General features: G+C 42.6%; 1 protein-coding gene across 2 annotated transcripts in view; it reads right to left on the bottom strand.

The window, feature by feature from the left end:
* LOC121286760 (docking protein 5-like) overlaps positions 1 to 25,131 on the bottom strand; it is a 517,742-nt gene that overhangs the window by 283,222 nt on the left and 209,389 nt on the right. The gene's annotated exons all lie outside the window — the stretch shown is intronic.

The following is a 25,131-nucleotide window of genomic DNA, read 5'->3' as shown; positions in this document are numbered from 1 at the left end:
GACTGCATTTCAGAGAGAAATTCATTGGCTGTACAGAGCCTTGGACCATTCTGAGGATGTGGTAAAGCACTATATAGATGCAAGTTCTTTCATTTGAAAATTCAATTTCATCTCCTTTTCTTGCTGAATTAAACACAATCATTCTGCTACTACTTGTGTTACAAGTTCTTTCAATCCTGTGCTGAAATATATGTGAAAAAGCAGAATTTGCAGTCTCTCAATTATTTGCCAATTTTCATAATCTACTAACTGGTTGGTTTTCTCTCCTTTTTAGGATAATTCTAGTGTAATTATTGGCTTCTATCCTTTCAACAATTTCAAAGAATGAAGTAGAAGATTGAAAGAGCAATTACTGAAGTTGAATCACAACTATGGACCAATTTCTTCTTTAATGTACCTTACACTATGTATCTCACAACAATTATGAGTGTCTAACACTTTATAACAAAGTATATTCAAATTTTCTCTCTCTATTTCTATCTCTGTCCCTCTGATTTCCAACCAGTGCCCCTGCCTACTGTCATGCCAGTGCAGGCATGAAAATATTACACTTTTTAAAAAAGACTGTATTCCTTTTAAAATGGATCCTAATAAACTGTTAAGCTAGCTTTTGCAACTTCAACAGACTAAGAAGCTTCCAGAAAGTTCTGAATTGAATTATAACATGCAGGGTTACCCCTACCCCCTCCCAACCTTCCCGCCATCCCCACATTGAATGGACATGCCTAAACAGCACTCCTCCATGGAATGTTACACCTGTTATTGTTGAAACTTACTCCAAAATAGAGAAAATAGACACCTAGACTCTGACCCCAAGTTTGCAACATAACAAAGGAACGCTATCAAGACCAATTATCTGGAAGCAAAGTTCAAAAGACCACCATTAAATATCAAGGCTTTTGACCATGTGGCTGAAAATAACTCTTTACTACTAAAAGACCATCATTTGCAATCTATTGTGGATCAATAGTTGCTAATCACATGACTGAAAATATTTTATTGCAAAATTCAGAAGGGCCCTGGGCAGTCTGCAGACTAACATCAATAATGCCACAACTGTAGGGAAAGACTGTGCCATCTTGCCCATCAGGAACTGCAAGGTTTAAAAGTCTTTTGAGAAGCCTGTTTCTGAAATGCTCCAAATTCACTGGGAAAGAAATTGGACCTCCGGTTACAAGAGCCTCCAGTGCCTCCCCACATGACCTACTGAGCAGCCTTCCCTTAGAAGAAACCCTGCAGTTAATCCGGACCTGACCCCAGCCATCTGAATTTAACTGAACTACACTTCCAGAGTGGAAAATCTCCCTCCCTCACTGGACTCTCAATGACACTTGAACTGCTAACTAATATGTGTTTGCTTTTAATATTTGTAGTAGTGCACTACCTTCTTTAATTGTGTATTTGTTGGGTGTGTGGTGTGTGATTGACACAACATTAGACCGTTCAGGGTGAGTATATCGATAAACCATCCTCTTGTTTAAATAAATGGAATTCTGCTGCTATTGGCTGCACACTATTGGGAGTTTGAGAACACATATATTAGCCTTTGCAAAAATATACTACACTGATTACAGACAGAAGGGAAGGGGGTTGGGGGTTTCAGTTCATCTCTCTCCCCTGTCTGTAACATTACTCTCTACCCCAATGGATTCCATTTCCAGATAGAGCTGTGGAGGCAAAACATCTGGAATTGTTTAAGAAACAATTCTATTCTGCAATGGCAGTTGAAGGTGTGACTTTGGAATTTTTACTGGATGGATGAACTAAGCTGAACCGGATGGCATTCCACATTCAAATTTACACTGTTTTTAAAGGCTTCAATGACCCCATGTGAAAGACAGCAGCTCCAACTTTTTACTCATCTACCCTGGTATGTCACTCTTTGCCTCAAAGTGCAGAGGGTGAGATTATTTAGGCACCTTTGAATGTATTATGTTTTTGTTTAAATTAAAATACTAATATTTACTAACTTTAAGATAGTTCAAATTAATATATCAAAAAAAATTGAAATTGTTTTTAATGAAGTAGCTCCCTTAATATTTTTCAGTTCCAAAATTGTGAAAACATTCCTTTTTCTAACTACTTATGTGTCGATATATCTCATTAGCAATCGCATAACATAATGTAGCTTTCTTATAATACAGAATCTCTTCATATTCTGAAACGTAGTTGCTATATATTCTTATATCAAGACAATTAATGTGTCTCTATATATCTTTCGTAGAATTTGATCTCACAGATCTTCTTTCTCTGGGAATTTCACTTGGTGATTGCTTTGGTTTTATGTTCCCTTCCTTATTGATTGTTGATCTGTCAGATGGTAAAGATGACATATTTGGGTCAGATCCTTTGCTAGATGATTCAAGAGCCCATTGTTTTTACAATGTTCCATTGATTAGCTTTAAGTAGTGCATTGTGTCCTGTTCGTACGAAGTGCGACCTTGGACATACATGCTTCCTGGTGGTGCTTTTCTGAAGCGATGTATTTGTACTGCAATTTCTAAAAACATATCCTATCACTTAATATCAATGCGGGAAGAAAACCATAGCATGGTGCCTGACATCTTCATAAGAACTTTTGGCCTGTGAAAGCCTCCACTGGGATTGCTGGAAAAATTATCCTAGATGCTCTTCTTCTTCTTCTTCTGCCCTCCCATTTTTGAGCTTCCAGTATTCAGAAATTCATCCCAGTAACATTTGCACTTATGATAACAGGCTCTAATAATCCAGCAGTAAACTAGCAGGGATCACACACATTTATTCTCACTGTCACATGCCATAATCAGATTCTTTATGGGCTGCTTTGACCTCTCTTCAAGTCCATTTCACTATGAATAATTCAGAGTTGAAGCTGTGGGGAACAATCCTATTCTTTGGCAAATTGCATGAACTCAATACTTGGAGATGATGGTCCATTGTTACTAAAGACTTTGTGAGGTATTTGGTGTCTGAAGTAAATAGATTTTGTGCAATTTATCACTTTAATTTTCCAACAGTGTTATGATTTGTGCAACCTTTGGAGAAAATTAAGCATTGATCAAAACTGTCAAAGAAACCCTCTTCCTGTTACTGGAACAAACCCACTTTGTGGCTTTAATTGATGTACTGGGTGCTGTTTCAGCTGTTTACTTGCGAGCTTGACTATATTTTCAGCAGCATTAGAGATTTATTATCAAATAATCAATGTTCTAATTTGTTCTGACCTTTATTTCCATTTAAAAAACAAATTCTCCATGCTAATCCAATAGTTAGGGGTTCTGTATTAATTCAAATTATATATTTATTTTTCTTTTTTTAATGTGATGTGGTTGACCACTTTAACCTGGGTTACTGCATGTTAGTGCCAAATCTTTCAGTTATTTGTGTCTTGCTACTTATGTGTTGAGTAAGATATATGTGAAGTACTATTCCAAAGGCATTATTTCTATTTCACTGCAAAGCAAACACAAACAATTTGGAATGAACTGCTTGCCTTGTCTTGAAAACAATCAGTAGATTGGACTTGTGATAAAAACAAAAAAACTGCGGATGCTGGAAATCCAAAACAAAAACAAAATTACCTGGAAAAACTCAGCAGGTCTGGCAACATCGGTCGAGAAGAAAAGAGTTGACATATTGAGTCCTCATGACCAAAGACCTGCTGAGTTTTTCCAGGTAATTCTGTTTTTTTTTTAAGATTGGACTTGTGTTTGGTGTCTAAGCAAAGGGGACTCATCAAACTAAATTAATAAACTTTGTCCACAAGGAGGACATAAGACTAAAACATAATATAACATAAAAACATAATACAATGACATAAGACAAGCAAACAGGAGTAGGCTGTTGTGATACAATGTGCATGTACCTTTAAGGGTACATATCTTAAATTGCTGCCAATCATTACCACCTCAGACAGGATGTGATGAATTAAGCCCTGACTAGCAGTCAGTCTGCAAGCAGCAGGGTACAGACCTGATGCACTATACATAGCCTCCTAGTAAATCTATTATTACGCAAGAGTATTATGCATAAAAGGTGGAGTGTTACGAATCATTGTACTTCTGCAGGTTTACAGGTCTCTAATCTGACCCATGATGTATCAGTTAAAAGCTTAATTGGTCTTTCAGGATCACAGAACTACAGTACTACTCCCCATTTGGTGATTTCAGGCACCTATAGTAGTCTTTTGTAATAGTTTATTTTTAAAATATGTGATATGTTTTTGGAAAGACTTGCTATAGATTTATTCAGCTGATTGATCATCCCTAGAAATCCCCTGCAGGCGTTTGTTGCACTGTGGAAGTGGCATCCATTCAACAGGTCAGACTTTCATGTTTAATAGCTTCAAAAGTGATGATGTCACTAACATATTTCAACTCAGTGACACCACATGTCTGTCTTTATTACACCTTAGTTTGACACTTCAAGAATTTTCTACAATTCCCCATTGGTTAAACCCCACACACTGTTAGGTAGCCTATTCAATTATTGATTATGTCTGCATGTTTATTTATGATGTGGATGTTTCTGTGATTTATTTCTAGAGTAGAACCTGTGCCACAGCCAAGTTCTGAGAAAGTTGTGCGTAGCATATTAAATGTATAACCTGCTATATTAGATCCAATATCTGAGGATCTTTCTAACCTGCTAAAATAGCTTTCAGAAATTAAAATGTTTCCTTTTAATAATCCTGTTTAGATCTCCAGGTGCAAGTAAATTCCAAATTAATAATAACTTTGTAAACATAATTCCTTTTGTCAATATTTACTAATCATTTCACCTATTCCATTGATTTATCAACTTGTTTGTGACTTACCATTCTATAATGCCCCTTTTCTAATTTTGCTCATTATTCAAATGTGAATTAATGGAGTAACCTGTCTATTTCTCCAGAACTGTTATTTCCCTTGCTAATCAGACCTTGAAATAGATCATTTTATTTTTGTCTGTGTTCCCTTCATCTTTGTGCTGATATTGCAGGGATCTTTTTTTCTAAAATTAAATTAAAAACACTCAGACTTAACACTGACTAGACATCTTTTAGCACACTGTAACTAACAACTTGTACTTGCATTGTTAAAGTGGTGCTACCAGCAAATATGTTGGCTGGTATGCCTGTCGAATATCTATTGCCTTGACCTTCAACAATGTTTTGAAAATCACTGAGGGCCACTCAATTCCTGACCTCATTCCAACCATAGTTCAAACATGGACAAAAGAGCTGAACTCCAGAGATGAGGTGTGAGTGACTGCTCTGCATGACCTCAAGGCCACATTTGACTGAGTGTGGCATGAAGGAGCCCTAGCACAACTAGAATCAATAGGAATCAAGGGAAAACTCTATGCTGGTTTGAGCCATATCTACCACAAAGGAGGATGCTTGTCGTTGTTGGAGGTCAAACATCTCAGCCCCCGAACATCACTGCAGGAGTTACTCAGGGTAGTGTCCCAGGCCCATACATCTTCTGCTGCTTCACTAAGACATTCATTCCATCATAAGGTCAGAAGTGGGGATGTTCACTGATGATTGTACAATGTTCAGCGCCATTCGCAACTCCTTAGATACTGGCCCATATGCAACAAGACCTGGACAATATCCAGGCTTGGGCTGACAGGTGGCAAGTAACATTCATGGCACACAAGTGCCGGGCAATGACCATCTCCAACATGAGAGAATCCAACCACCTCCCTTTGACATTCAAAGGCATTACCATCGCTGATTCCCCCCACTATCAACGTCCTGGGGATTACCATTGATCAGAAATTGAACTGGACTAGCCATGTAAATAGTGTGGTTATTAGAGCAGGTCAGCAGCTGAGAATTCTGCGGCGAGTAACTCACCTCCTGACTCCCCAAAGCCTGTCCACCATCTACATTGCACAAATCAGGAGTGTGATGGAATACTCTCCACTTGCCTGGATGAGTGCAGCTCCATCAACACTCAAGAAGCTTGACACCATCCAGGTACAAAGCAGCCCACTTGATTGGCACCCCATTCACCACCACCAACATACACTCCCTCCATCACCAAAACACAGTGGCAGCAGTGTGTACCATCTTTAAAAGGGATTGCAGGAACTAATCAATGTTCATTCAACAGCACCTTCCAAAGCCGCGACCTCTAAACCTAGAAGGACAAGGGCAGCAGATGCATGAGAACACCACCACCTGCAAGTCCCCCTCCAAGCCACACACCATCCTGACTTTGAAATATATCACTGCTCCTTACTGCCGCTGGGTCAAAATCATGGAACTCCCTTCCTAATAGCACTATGGGAGTATCTACACCACAAGGACTGCAGCTGTTCAACAAGGAAGCTCACCACCACCTTCTCAAGGGCAATTAAGGGTGGGCCACAAAATGCTGGCCTGGCCAGTGACATACACATCCCATGAAAGAATAAAATAACTTTGAAAATTGTGCATGAAAATAAAATTCATTTATGTTCCTGCATCATAATTAAAGGGTATGACTATTTTATTCATTACAAATTGCAGAACAGAATCTTTTTTACGTTTGACTTGTACCTGCCATTTCAATATAAAAATGCACAAATGATTTCCCTGCCATGGCATGAATTAATTTTATCTGTTTTGCCATTTCCACATTTGTATTGTAATTAATTAGAACGATATTTCTGTATGTTTCCAACAAAATTGGGCAGCTTTTGGGTCTATGCTGTATTCTACCTTATCTACACAATGTGCTGAGAATTCTATGGCGAGTAACTCACCTCCTGACTCCCCAAAGCCTGTCCATGATCTACAAGGTACAAGTCAGGAGTGTAAGGGAATACCCTCCACTTGCCTGGCGGAATGCAACTCAAGCGTGAAATGACGCGCGTTGACGTCGGCTGAGCATGCCGACATCAACTCACAGTCGTGCGATATTTCAGTTGGCAGGCGTGCACCAGAATCGGCAGCACACCCACTAACAATTAAAAGGCCCGTTAAGGCCATTAAGCTATCAATTAACATCGAGTTTTCGCTGCCCATCCAACCTACCACTCGCGTTTCATGCTGGGCGGGCCATAGTTGGCCCACTAGTGTGAAATCATGCTGTGGTGCCGATCGCGAGCGGCAGTCAGCTTCCGGACCGCTCCTACCGGCCCTTGCCAAGCCCACCCACCAAGGGCAAAGTTCTGCCCTTAATTATCTTCGATAGATACCATTTCAGATTTCTCATGATTGCTTCTTAATCCCTTTCTTAAAATATGCATGTATTGTTTCACTGCACAGTTCTTAGCTTGGCTTTTACACATCCTGCTGCTTTACTTCTCTATATTGTTTTCTTTAAAATTGGATCTTGCTCCTTTAGTAGCATTTTGCTCATAAAATGATCTATCTTACAAATGATTCTATCCTTTATCAGTGATTCTGACTTTAAACCCACAGGTTTTACTTTGAATTCTTAGTTCAATTACATATTATTTCAGTTACTTCTATTTTCTTCATATAGGCCAAAATTATGCCTTTATGAATCACATTTTGGATTGAATTCCTATATCTTCAAATTACTTTCATTGTTATATCTCATACCAGATTCTCCACTCCTTCAAATTGAAGTTGTTATAATGATTCACTGCTTTCTCCCAATAACAGATAGGAAAATAGACACATCCATTTGTTTGCTTTGTCATCTGCTCCAAAACCTGTCGAATTTCAGATTATTTGCTTATTATTGCCCATTAAAAAATAATTCCAGCTAAAGGGCAGATGGAGATTGCAATTTATCCATTTTAATATCTCCTTTACATTACTTCACAGGGTATCCCAGCTGCAACTTAATGTGCCTCTTAATAGTCATTTTTCCTTTTCATCAGCTGCACCTCTGACATCAAGTTTGCAGAGATCACAGTACATAATTAATCTCTGCTCACTCTTTCCAATGGACACCATGACTGAGACTGCGGCCAGCTATGGGGCTGAAAGCAACATGGATGATAGTGTGCTCTTATCTAAGGGGAGGGCGGGGGGGGGGGGTGGTGGCTGGGGTGTTGAGGTGAGATGAGCAGCAGGTGGGGAATGTAAAGAAAATAGATGCTGTGTGTACAAAATAACTGAGGGAAGGCAAGGTATGAGGCTGTAGGTGATTGGGCAATTGGTGTTGTTTTCAGTGGTGCCATGTGCCACGTCCTTCTGATGGTGAGATTGTGTAGGATGGAGGAATCCATGATGAATTGTGACGTGTGATCTGGCGAGTACTGCAGGGTCCTTCTGAGTGGTCCCAGCAGCAGGAGTGTCTTTTAAGCACTCTAATGGTTTGCTCATTAACGTTTTATGTGGCAGCATTGTTCTTAGTGTAGGATGTGCACCGCAGTCAAGTGGTCAGTCATGGCAGACAACCCTTGTTGGCCTAGTCTGGTTCCTTGTGGTGGCTCAAATGGTGATGGTATAGCAGAATGGTGCAGAATAAAGGCATCATGACAACTGCCAGGATAGTGGGCATTGATTTGCATGATGCACAGCAGGACATTAAGGGAATGGAACTCATTGTGGTTAAGGTAAATCTCTGAATTAACAAGCAGTGTCCACAAAGTGACATTTGTACAGTCAATGGCACCATGGGAAAACCTGCTATCCTTTTGACAAATGAAAATGCTACCTCTGCCTGTATATCATTGGAAAGAGAGACTGCAATGCCCCTTCTTTGCATACAGAACCTCAGTGATCTCCCTTATACAACAGGAGATGGGCGCCATGAGATTTTGGAGATGTTGACTACTCCAACACAGTGCCAGAGAGAGAAATCATGGGTCCTGGTTCTTCTCCTGTTTCCAAGCCTCTTGACATGTGCTCCTACACCAATTCCCCCACCCCCCACCTCACTTTGATCCTCACCCTCACATTCTTTGGGTGGCCAGAATCACAGTGGGGGTGGGGGGGGGGGGTGCAACAGTTTCACATAGATTTAGCAACATTTCTTGGCTTTTGTATTGTCTGCCTCTATTTATAAAGCCCATCGAAAGTGCAGTTTTCAGTATGATCAACTTTACAACCACTGCTTTGTCAGTTAATCACACAACTTGGTTATTCGTCTTGTGCAGCCAGCTCCACTTCTTTGAACCTGGGGGCATTATACAATATCTGGACAGCAACATCCATAAAACATGCACCTCACAAGCATCACAAACAACAATCTTATATACAAATAAGAATATCTTGAACTAACAGTGACATATTCAATTAGTGCATGAACTTGGAGAAGAGGTTGGCAAGCCAAGGGCTTTTTGGGCGTAAACTAAACATAGAGGCACTAGGCACTTTACCATACCTATGTTCCAACAGCCTCCAGCGTGGCCTCAAAAAGAGTGAAGAAAGCCACACCTGGCAATACCCAAACAGAACAGTCCATTGGGTAAGCAAGACAGAAGGAACTGGGGAATCTGGCGCGCCCTACACAGCAAATGATGGCTGTTTCAGAGTCAACCACATTGCTGTGGGTCTGGGGTCACATGTAGGCCAGACCAGGTAAGGATGGCCTTCTCTAAAGGACATTAGTAAACCAGATGGGTTTTTACGACAATCAACAATGGTTTCATTGACTTTTAATTCCAGATTTCTATTGAATTCAAATTCCACCAGAATTGAGCCTGGGTTCCCAGAGCATTACCCTAGGTCTCTGGATTACTAGTCCAGTGACAATACCATTATGCCATTGCCTCCCCAATTCAAGACAACAGCAATCATTGGCCAAATAGTCTGTCAATCGGGATAGTCTATGTGCCAGATTGGCTGCTTTGGACACTACAGTTTTGGACCTTGAGTGTCCCCTCTCCCAGGCCCTGCTCTAATCTGGAAGAAGCCCGATGCAAAGTAGGTCGTGGTCACTGGCAATGCTATTTTCACCCTGCTCTGCAGCTACAGATCTCTCACCAGCAAGTGCCAGAATTCATTGAGCACCTTCTCAGCAAAACAGAAATTTCACAAACACCCTTCCTCACTGATGTCGAGATGGAAATATTGCTCCCTGAAAACTCTGGGCAGATATGCTTTCCTGCTCAAAGCCCTTGTCTCAATCCTCCCTCTTTGAACAGCTTGTCCTCCTCCACTGCCCCTTCTCAATTTCATACTGCAGGCCTAGGGGGATTAAAAACTCCAGCATCATGACTGGGAGTTCTGACTGAAACCTTTCAAGCAAAAACCAAGACCTTCACCAGTTGCCACACTGCTTCTAGTACCAAATTCTAAGTAGCTCTACAAATCCCCAAATACTTTGATTTCCACTGGCTGATGTGTTCAAGTATTTGATGATTCTTTTAAATAGCATTGTTACTGGGTTCTTATTGCTTCTGAGCACGTTCAGTTGTGTAAGATTAAGAGAGGGTGTTAACAGGAGCATTGAAGCTGAAAATGGCAATGTTAGAGTCAAATGAACTTTACACAGTGACCCTTGGCATGCTCTGCCTACTCTGAGAACTTCAGGCGAACGCTCTCAGTGCCTGCATAATGACCTCCTCAAAATGGCATCTGGTGCTCTCCCCGAGGAGTTGGTGACCACAGCGCAGATGCCATTTTGGACCTGAAACAGCACTCATAGTTCCAAAAATATAGGCCCTACACAACTGAATTTTATAGTCCATATACTATGTTGTTTTCAGGGTGCTTAGGAATGTAGCATTGAACTGATGAGTGTTAAATGATTGTTTTTGGTTGAAAGCAATTTTACATTCAGCAGTGGACATTTGCTTACAATACCCATTGCAGAGCATATATGACAATGTTTTCCTTCGTACAGCCAACAAAGCAAACTTTCTCATTTCTGCTGATAAAAATTAGCCCTCATCCCTACCCGAGTCTTCTATTTTTGTGGAGAGAAACTTTGGTACATGTTAGAAGTAGAAGTTCCTAATCTTGTAGCAATTTGGAAAGCCAGTAATTCCCACATAGAAAATTCCTCTCTTCTCAATATTCATTTGTCCTCCTTTAGAATTGAATTTCTGTTGTACACTGAAAGATGAGACTTCTATGTCAGTGTCACAAACATAACAACAATTTTTGTGACAAAACATATTTATAATACCCCACATCTTTTTTGTAAAGAGTCAGGGAAACATTTCCAAAATATTTGCCAATCATACATTATATAAGTGATTCAATATTAGATAATTACAGAACTTGAGTAATGACAATGACAAACCCCACTGTACTTTAAGTGTATCTACATTGTCTCTCTCTTTCTAATGGACAGAGAATCCTATGGTCCTTTGGGGTTAATGGCTAATTACCTAGGTCTATATTTAGGGGTATTTTTGAGTTGTAGCTTTTTAAAAAATGTTTGAGTCAGCTGCATAGTAGCCATTGATTAGTTTTGTCCATTCTCTAGGTGACCAAACTTTTGGTTCCAGCCAGTTTTGAACCATTGAGAGAACATCCCATTGATGACAATATTGAAATGAAAACATTAACACCTACAGATGGTAAAGGAACATCCATAGATTCTCCTGTTTAAGCCATTATGCCAAGTCTTTTACAAGGTACGAGTGGTCTTTACCTATATTGAAAATCTCAATGCCACAATGCTCCCAAACCAAAGTACGCATTGTAGAGGGAAGGAGCAAGTAGGCGAACAAAGCTGATCCCAATCAATCAAATCACTTTTAAAATTGAAAACAAAAAATCAACACCAAAGAATTAATGTGTTGCTGCAAATGATGTCATTTACACAGAATGCAGAAGGAAAGTACATAAAACATTTGGAAGTGTGTGTGAAGGAAAGGAAGGAGGAGAGGCAGAGAAAGATTAAAGATAGAAGAGACTGGACTAATAGGGATCACTGCACATGTTTACTTACACTAGGATACCAATCTTTGTATTGAAAATGCACATTTCATTACATTTTGTATGAAACTGTAAAACAAGCCAGTGGCTTGCTGAGGTGTGTTTTCAGGAATTCTGAAACACTGCTCCAGTACATGCTGGAACATAGCACTATACGGAAATATCACAAGGCGACCAATGCTTGCTATATGCAATCCCCACCTTCTAATTGTGTTTCTTCATCTTATTTTGAGAAAGGAACAGGGAGAATAGCACCCTTTAATTAATGTACTAATTTATGACAGAAAGAAAATAAATAGCTTGTATTTATAGGGTACTGTTCAAGACCTTGAGATGAGCCAAAGCGTTTTACAAGCAATTATGTACTTTTAAAGTGTTATTATTGCAATGGAGGAAGTATGGCAGCCAATTGTCTCACAGAAAGTTGCCACAAACAGCAATGAGATAATGATCATATAATTTGGTTTAATGATGCTGTCTGAAGGATAAATATTTGCCAAGACACGAAAGAAAACTTGCTTGCTATTCTTCAAAAAGTGCCAGGATATCGTTCATGCTTAACTGAGAGCATGGACAGAGTTATTGACCAGGATATGATATTACAGTGTTAGAGGCATCATCCTGGGCATGATGGGCAGGGTGCTTTTCCTTGATCACCTCCCATTTATTTAATGGACAGGAAAAGCATGGGTTAACAAGCAAAGGCTCTGGCTAATGTTTCTCTTACTTGTTGCTGGACTCTTAATAAGCCTAAAATAATGGCATTACCAACTGAGTAAATGTTGTTGCACATAGTTGTCAAAGGTTACAGTGTCAGCAATTTCAACCTCAGTACAAAACAAAACCGATTGAAAGGAATGTTTTTGTGGCTGTGATTTTCAGATCTGGGTTCAGAAAAGGATTCTGTTTACCAGTGAAGTGATTAAGAATGTACCAGGCTATTGCAAATGGAAAGAACAAAGAAACCTCAGTGAATCAATCTATTTGGCTATGCCTCATTCTTTCACAATTCTTTGACCAATATGATGTACCATTGTGTCATTTATTTTGCTGCACAAGTGTGAATGTAGCCCTCAAATAGTAATTAACAAATAATTATATGTGGATTACAAACAAACAATTATAACTTTTTAACACTGCATCAGGAATTGATAAACAGACATAATAAGGGAAGAGTTTAATTCATTTTCAGTCCCAAAAAGTGTAAACCTATGAAACCATACAGAAAACCATGAAATGCACAAGATGGATAAGTCACAAATAAGTTATCTTGGAATGATTTTTCATACTCCTCAGCCATCCACCACATATTCCCAATTTATGCTGTAGAAATGTTATGAAATCAAAAGGTGATAAAGTTATTTTTGTGTTTCTTTGGATATTTTCACTCGCTTCAGGAATGCAGCATCATTGACCAAAATATCACTAGTATGTACAGCTCAATCCAAACAAGTGTAATGGTTTAGAAAGAGGACTATTGTTGCAATCTCCTGTCAGTTTTTGTAATTTTGTAATTTATTTTTGTAGGCTATATGCGATGTACGTTATTTACGAATATTAAGTCTTTGTTTATAAACTACCTTTCAGTATTAGAAATTACATGTACATTATTAGTATACAAATATGTTAATTAGTTTGTGCTAACTTCCTCTTTTTTGTTGAAGGTATTGCTGTGTGGTGGTTAGTCTAGCTTCGGAATGATTACTGAGATGTTGGTCTGATCAAACAACAACTGGTTTATTTTATACAACTTAACTGTGCACAGATATCCATGACTATGTGTTACATGGCTGAAGCCATGAGACCTTCATCGCGTTTCTGCCAGGGAAAGAGCAATGGCTATAACCAGTCAAACCCCTTACCATAGGGTACCTAACACCATCCAAGTCGTGGTGAAGGGCAGCGAGCAAGGAACAGGAATGGATAGGACCTTCTTCACCAAGAGGATCCTATTCAAGCTGTGTGGTTTTGAGGCTGCGGAGATCTACTGCCTGCAGGATTTCCCCAGCGCTGGTTTCTTTGATGTGACCTTCAAGCAAGTGGCAGCTTGTGTCAAACTCCTGAAGGTGTTTGAGGAAAAGAAAGACCTGCCAGAAATGAAGATCCTGACGGCGGAGCCGCTCTTTGCTCTACCGTTGCAACAAGAACGCGTTGCGACGGTGCATCTGTACAACCCCTACGTCCCTGTCGCTGACGTGCTCACCTTCCTTACCAGGTACTTCGATAAGGTTGGGAGCTGCACTGAGGTTAAAGATAATTTGGGGATCTGGACATGTAAAAGCCAGGTTAAGGTAACGCTCAAGACCAATGGTAAGGGAGCCGTTTTCCACCCCACTTCCAGATTCGCTATCGGGGGAAGCCGTGGCTACCTTGTCTACGCTGGGCAACCCAAAATTTGTCGCTCATGCAGCAAGTCTGGTCATGTGGCGGCCAACTGCAGCGTCGTCCTCTGCAAGAACTGCAAAAAGGAAGGGCACCAGACAAAAGATTGTAAACAGGCTAAGTGCTGCAACCTGTGTGGCGAGGCAAGTCACCTCTACAAGACCTGCCCCAAACGTTGCCGTACTTATGCACAGGCAGCTAAAGCCAACGATGGGGAAGCAGAAGAAATGCCTCATGTCACTCCAACCACCAAGACCCCCAGGGAGAACAACGGGACAAAGGAGGACGCAGAGAGAGACAAGGTGGAGGAAAAGATTGGGGCAACAGACAGCCAATCAACAGCACTGCCCCCTGAACGTCCCACTCCTCAGGAGAGCGAATCAACGGAGGAGGAGGAGGCAGCAGTGGGAAAGCAGCAGGGGGAGTGGCAGCTGGTGAAGAGAGCCAAAAGGAAGAAGGGGCTAAAAAGAAACCAAGCCACTTCCCAGACAAGAGTCAAGAGGCTTCTCCTATCCGACACGGATAACAAGAGCAGCAGCTCTTCAGACGAAGAAGGGCCAGGGTGGCGCCAACAGAAGAAGCGGCAAAACGCTAAGGAGTTGGAGGATGAGACACCCGAGCTCCAGAACATTGAAGACAATGAGGAGACCAGCGCACCCCAACTTTGCCCACAACCCGAAGAGGCCAGTGCACCACAACCCCAGGAATCTGGGAACAGTGAGGCGCTCAGCGCACCCAAGCTCCGGGAAGCCGGGAGCAGCAACGCCCCAGAGGGGGAGAAGATTGGAGAAGCTTCTCCAACAGAGGACATTTCAAACCCCGCTCTCTGCACGGACCCCCAGATGCCACCTGAGCAGAACGTCTCCAATGGGGAGGTTCAGGACGCTTTCCTCAGCCCATCCCAAGTGAAGCAATTTGAGCACACCACGGGCATGAAGGAAATCTCAGAGACAACAGGTTTGGTAAGCGACTAACTGCTTTAAAATGGGTGTAAAGATTGTATCCATAAATGTGCGTAGCATTAAATCTACTACGCGATGTGTTGCGACCTTGGATTACCTTGCCAAGGTCAAAGCAGACCTGTTGTTTCTGCAGGAGTGTGCGATACCACACCTCAGCTCCTACAGGCAATGGTCACGATGGTGGTCCCATGGGCCACCGATCTGGTCGGGAGGAAACGACTCTCGTTCCTCCGGCCTGGGGATTCTGCTGCGGGGAGGCAGCTTCACCATCTCCCAGGTTAAGGAGGTGGTGGTCGGGCGCCTCCTCGTAGCAGACGTAATGTATAAGAATGCTCCACTCTGGTTAATTAACGTCTACGCCCCGTCACAAGGGGCTGAGAGGCTGGAGGTTTTTCAGCAGCTCCCACTGCTGCTGGCAACCTCCAGGCCGGTCATTCTGGGCGGTGACTTCAACTGCATCATCGATGTGGCTGGATGATCCGGCAGGGCCGACAGCAAATTGGACGCTACGTCCAGATCCCTGATGGAAACACTAAAGGATACCAAGCTGCACGACGTCTTCAGCAACCCTGCAGACGGAGCGCAGCGTAGATAGACCTGGTCGCAGCCTGACGGGTCCGTCTGTTCCAGGATAGATTTCCTGTTTGTGTCCTGTGCATTCACAGTCAGATCCACCGACGTCAAGCCGGTGTTCTTCTCTGACCACTGCCTCCTGCTGGCTGACTGTCACTTAGAGAAGGACCAGAGGGTTGGCAGGGGGGCATGGAAGCTAAACGTGCAACTGCTGACCCCAGAGAACATTGAGGAGCTCAAGAGGGATTACAAAGGTTGGAGAACCATGAAACCCCACTTTGAGTCATTGACACACTGGTGGGAAGCGATCAAGGGAAACATCGTGGTTTTTCGTCTTCAAAGGCACCCAGAAAGCTAGAAAGGAACAGAGGGAAATGTCCCGACTCCAGAAAAACAATCAGAACCTGCTCTGGCTGCGGTCGATGGGGGTCGATGTCAAGGAGGAACTCCAAGAGGTGAAGAGCCAGCAAGCCTCGCTCTTTGCCTCAGAGGCCTCCAAGATCATCTTCCGTTCCAGAGTCCGCTCCATGGAGCAGGATGAGACGTGCTCACGTTTCTTCTTCCAAAAGGTACACAGAGAGAGCTCTGTGATTAGCAGCCTGAAGGAAGAAGATGGCTCAGTAAAGTCATCACAGTCCGACATTTTGAGGATCAGCAAATCCTTCTATGCCGGATTATATGACGTGAAGCCCACAGACAGCACGGCCTCCCAGTCCTCTATCACGGAGGTCTTAGACGACAGTACACGGGAGAGTCTGGACAAAGCGCTAACTCCTGACGAACTGACTGAGGCTCTTGAGTCCTTCGAGAAGAGTAAAACTCCCGGAAGCGAGGGCTTGCCGGCGGAGTTGTATTCGGCTCTATGGGACTGGATCGGCCCAGACCTGCTAGACGTGTACGAGAGTATGCTCCTCGCTGGCAGTATGTCAGAATCCATGAGGAAAGGCATTATCACCCTCATCTTCAAGCACAAGGGGGAAAGGGAGGAAATTAGAAATTGGCGACCCATTTCACTGTTGAATGTGGACTATAAAATTCTGTCCGAGGTCATCGCCAATCGGGTCAAATCTGCTCTGGAATTGGTGATCCACCCTGACCAGACCTGCACTGTGCCGGGCAGGAAGATCTCTGACAGCCTCGTGCTGCTCAGGGATACGATTGCCTATGTACAGGACAGGGGTGTGGACACCTGCCTCATCAGCCTGGATCAGGAGAAGGCCTTTGACAGAATATCGCACACCTACATGGTGGATGTGCTCTCCAAAATGGGGTTTGGGGAGGGAATTCGCAATTGGATCCAACTGCTCTACACTTACATCAGTAGTGCAGTCTCAATCAATGGGTGGGAATCAGATAGCTTTCCTATTAAATCTGGAGTCAGGCAGGGCTGCCCTCTCTCACCTGTTCTTTTCGTGTGTTGCATAGAACCCTTTGCTGAGTCCATCAGGAAGGATCCGGGCATGAGGAGTGACGATTCCAGGTAGTGGAGGCACTCAGATCAAAGCCTCCCTGTACATGGACGATGTCGCCATCTTCTGCTCGGATCCGCTGTCGGTGCACAGACTTATCCACATCTGCGACCAGTTCAAACTGGCCTCGGGAGCCAAGGTAAATCGTGGGAAGAGCGAGGCCATGTTCTTTGGGAAATGGGCTGACCGATCCTTTGTCCCCTTCACTGTCAGAGCTGATGGCCTGAAGGTGCTGGGGATATGGTTCGGAGGGACCAGGGCACGCATTAGAAACTGGAAGGAGCGAGTGTCTATGGTGAAAAGGAAACTGGGCATGTGGGGGTGACGCTCCCTCTCCATTGCAGGTAAGAACCTGGTCATCAGGTGTGAGGCACTCTCGCTGTTGCTGTACGTGACGCAGGTCTGGCCCATTCCACACTCCTGTGTGGTGGCGATCACCCGAGCCATCTTCCGCTTTATCTGGAGGTCGAAAATGGATCATGTCCGAAGGGACACGATGTACAAGCCTCTAGATAAAGGGCAAAAAACGTGCCCAACATCGCCCTCATACTGACGGCCACCTTTGTGTGCGGCTGCTTCAAGCAGTGCGTAGACCCTCAGTATGCAAACACCAAGTGTCACTACATGCTGAGGTTCTACCTGTCCCCGGTGTTGCGAAGGATGGGTCTGGCCACGATGCCGCGGAACGCTCCAAGTAGTTGGACCATGCCATACCACCTGTCCCTCATGGAAAAATTTATGCAGAGAAACACCCTCGACCACAAGTCCATCAGGCAGTGGTCAGCACGTAACGTCTTAAAGGCCCTGAGGGAAAAGGAGAGGGTGGATCCTGTGGGATGGTTCCCTGAGCAGACTGACAAAGTCATTTGGCAAAATGCCTCATCACCAGAACTTTCCAACAAACACCAAGATGTAGCTTGGCTGGTGGTGAGAAAGGCCCTCCCTGTAAGATCCTTCCTACACGCCAGGAGTCTCACCCCCTCTGCACGTTGCCCTCGAGGTGGCTGTGGTGGGGAAGAGACCATTGTTCACCTCCTTGTAGATTGTGTCTTTGCGAAGAAGGTCTGGAGAGAGATGCAGTGGTTTCTGTCGAGGTTCATCCCGAACAGTTCTGTGGCAGAGGACTCTGTGCTCTACGGGCTGTTCCCAGGGACACACACCGAGACAAACATCAACTGCAGCTGGAGGATCATCAACTTGGTGAAAGACGCTCTTTGGTCTGCCCGAAACTTGTTGGTTTTCCAGCGCAAAGAGTTGTCCCCGACCGAGTGTTGCAGACTGGCACATTCCAAGGTCCAGGACTACGTGCTGAGGGACACAGTTAAGCTTGGGGCAGCCGCCGCAAAGGCGCAATGGGGAAGGGTCGCTGCCTAAGACCTTTCTGCCACAGTGCACTGGGGGGCTGGGAACTGTAAAGAGCCCCTCAGACTGTATAGATTAAAATGAATGTCTGCCAATGATTGAAATATTCATTGTTTGTTCTGATACACCTTGTGATTCATTTTGTAAAAGTTGAACCTGATTGTATTTTTGTAATGGTGATTTGAAATGGTTCAAAATGTTTTTGACGATTTATGAATAAAGTACATTTTTGCAAAAAAAAAGCCATGAATATTCTCCCTCTCCTTGCCATGTGTTCTCTTACATGATCATTATGGGAGGTGCTATTTACACAGTCCCACACATTAACCCTAATGAACCCTAATCTACATCTCCCTTCCAAGTCTTTGTCCATATTTTTTACATTCATATTTACATATTGCCAATGACTGGACCAGCAGACCACCCCCGCTTCCAGTGGCATCATAACCCTTATGCTGCAAGGTTCTTCTGAAGTCTCCCACTCATATCAAGTCATAGTTACATTGGTTTGTGTGAAAGAACAAAAAATCAGGGTGATCTCATTGGTTTGTCTGGTTTATTTGGTCAGACATATCTAGGTGCTACCAACAATTGTTGCAGTGCTGGGCACACTTACTTGAAATAGCTGTGGTAATCTGCCTTCTCAGAGCCCGGGCTTTGCTATCTTTTGTAAGGAGACCAATATCTACAATGGATCACAGAGCTTGCTCATGTGCAGGGACAGTAATGTCAGCTGTGGCCCCCAACTTGTCTGCACCTTCTTGCAAGCATGCTTAAAATGCTGACCTATGGGAATGGTGTTGAAGAGAGGCAGAGAGGAAAATCCTCTTCATAAGCCTCTGATGCAGCATCTTCTTGATTTCTGCAACTATCAATGAGTAAGTCAAGTGCTAGGCTACACTGTCAATTGTCTGCAGACACATGCCTGCACCTACATATCCCGTTCTCTTCACTCTTCTGCCACTTCTTCATACCATGCTGCTACAGCCCGCACCAAATACTGGTGGGGAATTTCTTAAAAGCTGGTTCCTCCACAATTCCAATGAAGTTATAGTTACAGAGTTGCAGCTACTCCAAGAAACCCCTAGCTTAACCAGGATGTACCTTATCTGCAGCACTTATAGAAGGAGGCCATACCGCCCATCCTGCTTCTACTAGCTCTTTCAAAAAGTTATCTGTAATAGCACCCTCTTTTGGCCAATTTTATATGCATGCATATAAATCAAACTGGAATAATCCAGTTTGGCTGGGTACTAGAACTCCACGGCTATGCATGAGTGTTTCCGTCTTGCCAAGACATCACAGTCTGGCAACAAGGGTGGAATCATTGTCTTCCCGAGACAAATAAATTTGGTTGCAGAAGCTTCCAGCACACTAGCAGAGGGACTGAAAGTTTTTCTGCTTGCTAAAAAAAGGCTTTTTGTACACGTGGGTGGAGTGACCTTCAAACATGGTTGCATCAACTGATATTATGGGGAAGATGGGAGAATATAACCATGACTGAGAATCTTTTGGTGTGTATGTGGAGCTTTTAGAGATGTCTTTCACTGCTAATAATATCCTTGAAGAAAAAGAAAAGGGCATTATTTTGACAGGAAGCAGGCCCAGAAGTATATGAAATGCTCAAAAGTTTGCTCACCTCTGCTAATAAAGCCAAAAGACACGCTGATGTTGGATATTTTGTGCAAGTTTGAGCAGCACTGTAATCCCAAACCATTGGAAATTACTGACAGCTAACAGTTTGGAACAGGGAATCAGTCACCCAATGAGGACACTTGGAGACTTTATCGCAGCTTTGAAAAAGCTCTCTATTCATTGTAATTTTGAAGAATTTCAAGCAAGAATAGGGTGGGGCAGATTTTTGTGTGGTATAAAAAGTGAATGCATTCACAGTTAGTTGCTGACTTTGTCAAAGTTAACTTTCAACATAGCTTGCCAAATAGCATTATCCATGGACATGGCTCGAGAGAAGTCAGAGTTGACAACTGCCAGTCATCTGGCTGAAGTAAATAAGCTGCAGCTGAGTAAGCAGACGGCCCAATGACAGCAGTTAGTAGTAGAAGAGGTACTAAAAAGTAATTTTACCAGTGCTTAGGCCAATATTGAGTGCAGAATTGTCCATTTGTGAAGGCAGAGTGCTACAGCTACAAGAAGGGTTATCTTTCCAAGGCATGTCAGGAGAATGTAAATGGAGAAAACGTTGGCTGAAGAAAATGGCAATCACTGCATACAGGTTGATGAGGGATCGATTGAATTCCACACAATCCAAAGCACAAATTTGCAGGGCATCATAGTCCAAGTAGCGTTGAATGGAGCTCTAGTCAACATGGATGTCGACAAGGATGCATCAGTTAGCGTGACTCCTGAATTGCTATACCATGAAAAGTTGAGTCAGCACCAGCTGGAGAAATTACATATGGAATTACAAAGATATAGAGGAGAGAAAATTCCCATAAATGGAAGTGTGTCAGTTCCAGTCACATACAATGAACATTGTGCAACATTGCCCATAATTGTGGTGAAGGATGTAAGACTAGCCTTCTAAGGAAGAAACTGGTTTGCAGCACTTAAGTTAACTTGGAAAGAGCTTTCTTATGTTGAATCAAAATTCACAATGCAAGATGAGATCACCAAGTACTCTCAGGTGACTAGTGAAACCAGCAACCTGATTCAAGGATATAAAGCCAATTGTATAGTTTCAGAGGATCACAAGACAAGTTTACTGTAGGCCTTGTCCAGTGCCCTAAGCTCTCAGGGAGAAAGCAGAGCAAGAGTTGAAAAGTCTTGCGACTGAGAACATTATCTCTAAAGTAGATTAGAATAATTTGGTTAATCCCACAGTGGCAGTACCAAAGTCAGATGATGGTGTAAGAATATAAGGTAACCATAAATCAGGTGCTAGAATGTAATGCACCCAATACTTTGTCAAATGTGGAGAATCTGTTCAAAATATGGTCAGAGCTTCAAAGTTAGACCTGACAAATGCCAAATGCAACTTGAATTAGAGCTGGATTTCACACAATGGCCTGGCTCCCAGAAGGAAAGTGAGATGTCGGAAAGAAGCCTGCCTCTGCATACGTAACAGGCTCAGGGTAGACTAAACAAGGTAAGGGTGGGATTTCTGCCCCTCAGTGGTGGGGGGGTGGGGGTGGGGGGGTAGATGTCCCGCCCTTTAGCAGTCCCAACAGTGCCAGAACTCAGTAATGGGCAATGCCAGGACTGTGAGAAGGAGCATGGAGAAGATGGATGGCTGCACAGGAACCTGAAAATATCAGGGCTTTTAGTGCAGGGCCACTTCCTTCCTTCTGTTTCTCAACTAGGCCACAAAAAAACTGCCTGCCCACTCCTGCCCATGCCACTGCATGGGCAGTGTATTATCCTCGTCAATAGGCTAACAAGTCTAACTGACCATTAATTATATATTTACATATTGTGGGCGGGCATGGCCTGCTGATTTTGGCGCCTGCACACCTAGGCCTGAATTTTCAGGAAATAGGCCATCAACCACGATCGGCCCCCAACCGCGATTTCACACGGGCTGGCCAATTAATGGCCAGCCAGTGTGAAGTGCGCTTTGAAGAGCTCAGTGCTGCTGGATTGGGAGCAGGAGGATGGAGATCAATGACATCAATACAGGCATGAGTGAGCGCTGACAGAAAGCTCCCTGAAGGCAGAAAGCTGCCTCAGGGAGCTGAAGACCCAGGAAATAAAGTTTTTAAAATAAAAAAAAAGTGTCCAAGCATCATAATCAGTCACCTGAACATACAGATTATAAAAATGTTGTCCACAGATTTCTATTTTTATTTTATTTAATAATAGAGACCTCATCCAACCTAAGGATGAGGTTTGCTGAAAAGTGTAAAGGCCACTTGGCCAATTCACCCTTCCATCAATCGTAAGGTTGGACGAGTTATGTAAAATGGCAGACAATTGCACCGTTAATGGGCTTAATTGCCCTCTCAATTGTCAACAGGTGCGCTTCCAACTTTTGCATGTGCCCGCCAACCGAAATATCGCGCGAGCGTGGGATGACATCGAGGTGCTTGCCCGATGTCATCTCACGGGATTCACGCCCAATTGGGTTGGGCACATTCCCACCTGATCAGTGTAAAATTCAGCCCCTAGAGTATTATGGGGACCAGCTCAGGGGTGGGCAGGAAAGCGGTAGGCTAGACACCTGACATATTTTACATGGCCACCCTACTGAAAACATGCCCGGCGGGGGGGCATGTAAAATCCAGCCCGATGAGTCTAAGTCATATTTGACTATTATACACACATGGGTCTATTTCATTTTCGTAAGCTGTATCATTCAGTCGACATTGCCTCTCCTTTTGCTTCCTATCGAAATGCCTCACTTCACATTTCTCTGCATTAAATTTCAGCATACTACACCAGTTTATGTCCTCCTGAAGTCTTTTACTATCCTCATCATTGTTTACTACATTTCTGAATTCCATATCATCTGCAGACTTTGAAATTATGCCCTGAATACCCAAATCCAGATCATTACTATATATCAAAAAGAGCAGTGGTCCTCATGCCAACTCTTGGATAACACCACTGTACACTTTTTTTTTTCCATCCTTTCACTGTAACTTAATTCTTTGACACTAACAATTAGCTTTCTGGCTTTTTGCTGTACTTCCTCCACTGCTTAAAATTTTGGTCTGTGTTTTGGTCTTCAAATCTGAACATAATTGTTCAGCTGAACTGTGAACTTTCTGTCTGCAAACTTGAGCACAAGGTTTTCAATTAATGCCTCCGAGCAGTAATCAAGTTAACATTCTGCTTGATTTATCTCTGCTACACAGAGTTTTGACATGTTAAATGCCAAATCTACTGCCACCCCAGATCCCTTTCACTTACCTTTAATTTTCCTATACCATCCGCAATCTACTTGGAAGAGCCATTTATCTTTTTAGCCTGTACTACCTTGCACTAATCCATGTTGAATTTTAAACCTCATTCATTTGCTCATTTGGACTTCATCTAATTCCTTATAGGTGCTTGGCTGCTTCCTTGACGCAATTACCCTTTAATTTAGCCTGATCTGCAATCTTTTGTTAGTTGCTTCTTCTCTTGGCTGTATTCCCTTTAAATGCTTTTCTGCCAAAGGTTACCCTGATGTGGCCTCTTGCTCATTTGAAATATGTCTTCTTCAAAAACTACCTGTAGGAGAGCTCTCAACAGGACAAAACTTAGCCAAACAATGGCAGCTCATGTACAGCTTGCCCCAGCAACAAATGATTGGATGCTGTTTTCCCTACTTCCAGAATTCTGGAAAATGTGTTAGATTCTTCACAGTTATCGGAATGGTATCCAAGAGGCTTTCTGTTCTGGAGTAAAGAAATTCATCGACAGATCTTCATATGACAAAAATAAAAATGATTCCCAATAGTGCAAGCTTGCAAAATTAAATACCCATTTCCTTACATTTGGTGGTCAAATCTTTAAAACTTCTCATTTTTGCTTTTTAAGTTGAACTTGCTTACTATTAAGGCATTGTGGATATCTGCAGGATATCTCCTTCATACATCATTTTAATTTCCTCCTGGTCTTTCCCACTGCTATATACAAATTTTGTACACAGTGACAGAGTTAAAATAAAGGGACATTTTAACTATTCCAAAGTAGACTGCTGTAAAATAACCAATTGTGGGCAAAATGTGGATGTGTTCTTGGAATGCATTCATGACTATCAGCAGTATATTGCATAGCCAAAAAGGTCTAATCCTGGATGATGAAACAGGACTGATAAATGAGCAAAAAGGGAACATTTGGGACATAGTGCCCAAAACATAAATATCAATGTGGTTTATAAAAAGGCACACAATAGACATAGGGGAGAGATACATAGGATAACCATGTAAAATATAACCAACTTAAAAGGAAAGCAGAAAGTATTAGGGAGGCTCAGAGTGTGTATGGTGATCAACATAAAGGAAATAGTGAACACTTTTATAACTGCATAAGCAGTTAAATGATAGTGAAATCCTGGGTGGGGGCCATTTAAATGTATGTGGGGACATTCTGCACTTGAAAGTGAATGAACAATAGAAAGGCTGATTAAGTATTTGCCCGTTATTACAGAAAAACGTTAAAGTGGGCCTGTAGCCATGGGAAATGATAATATTGGAGTTGAATATTTATTTAAAATGTTAATGGGACTAAATAAGATTGGGGGATTACAGGCGCAGATTGCCATGTGGAAATATTATTGTGGCAATAACAGAGACCTGGCTCAAGAAAGGGCAGAATTGGGTGTTAAATATTCCCAGGTACAAGAAGTTCAGAAAAAATAAGAAAAGGAAGGAAAGGAGGAGGAATGGCGGTATTGGTTAAGGAGAGAATTGCATGATAGAAAAGGACGATAGGCAATCCAGAGTAAAAATAATTAACTGGACAAGAGCAGACTTTGATGGGGCAAGAACAGACCTGGGACATATAGACTGGAACAAAATATTAGCAGGAAAAACTGTCGCTAAACAATGTGCTAGCTTCAAAAATAAATTGGTTCGGGCACAGTCAAGGTAAATTCCATGGGAAGGGAAAGGTAGGGTGAACAAGTCCAGAGCTCTCTGGATGAAAAAGGAGATTGAAATTAAGATAAATAAGAAAA

The sequence above is a fragment of the Carcharodon carcharias genome, chromosome 14, assembly GCF_017639515.1.
Source record: "Carcharodon carcharias isolate sCarCar2 chromosome 14, sCarCar2.pri, whole genome shotgun sequence".
In the NCBI taxonomy this organism is placed as follows: Eukaryota; Metazoa; Chordata; class Chondrichthyes; order Lamniformes; family Lamnidae; genus Carcharodon; species Carcharodon carcharias.
The sequence above is the reverse complement of the archived record's forward strand: the minus strand, read 5'-3'. Positions and strand labels throughout refer to the sequence as shown.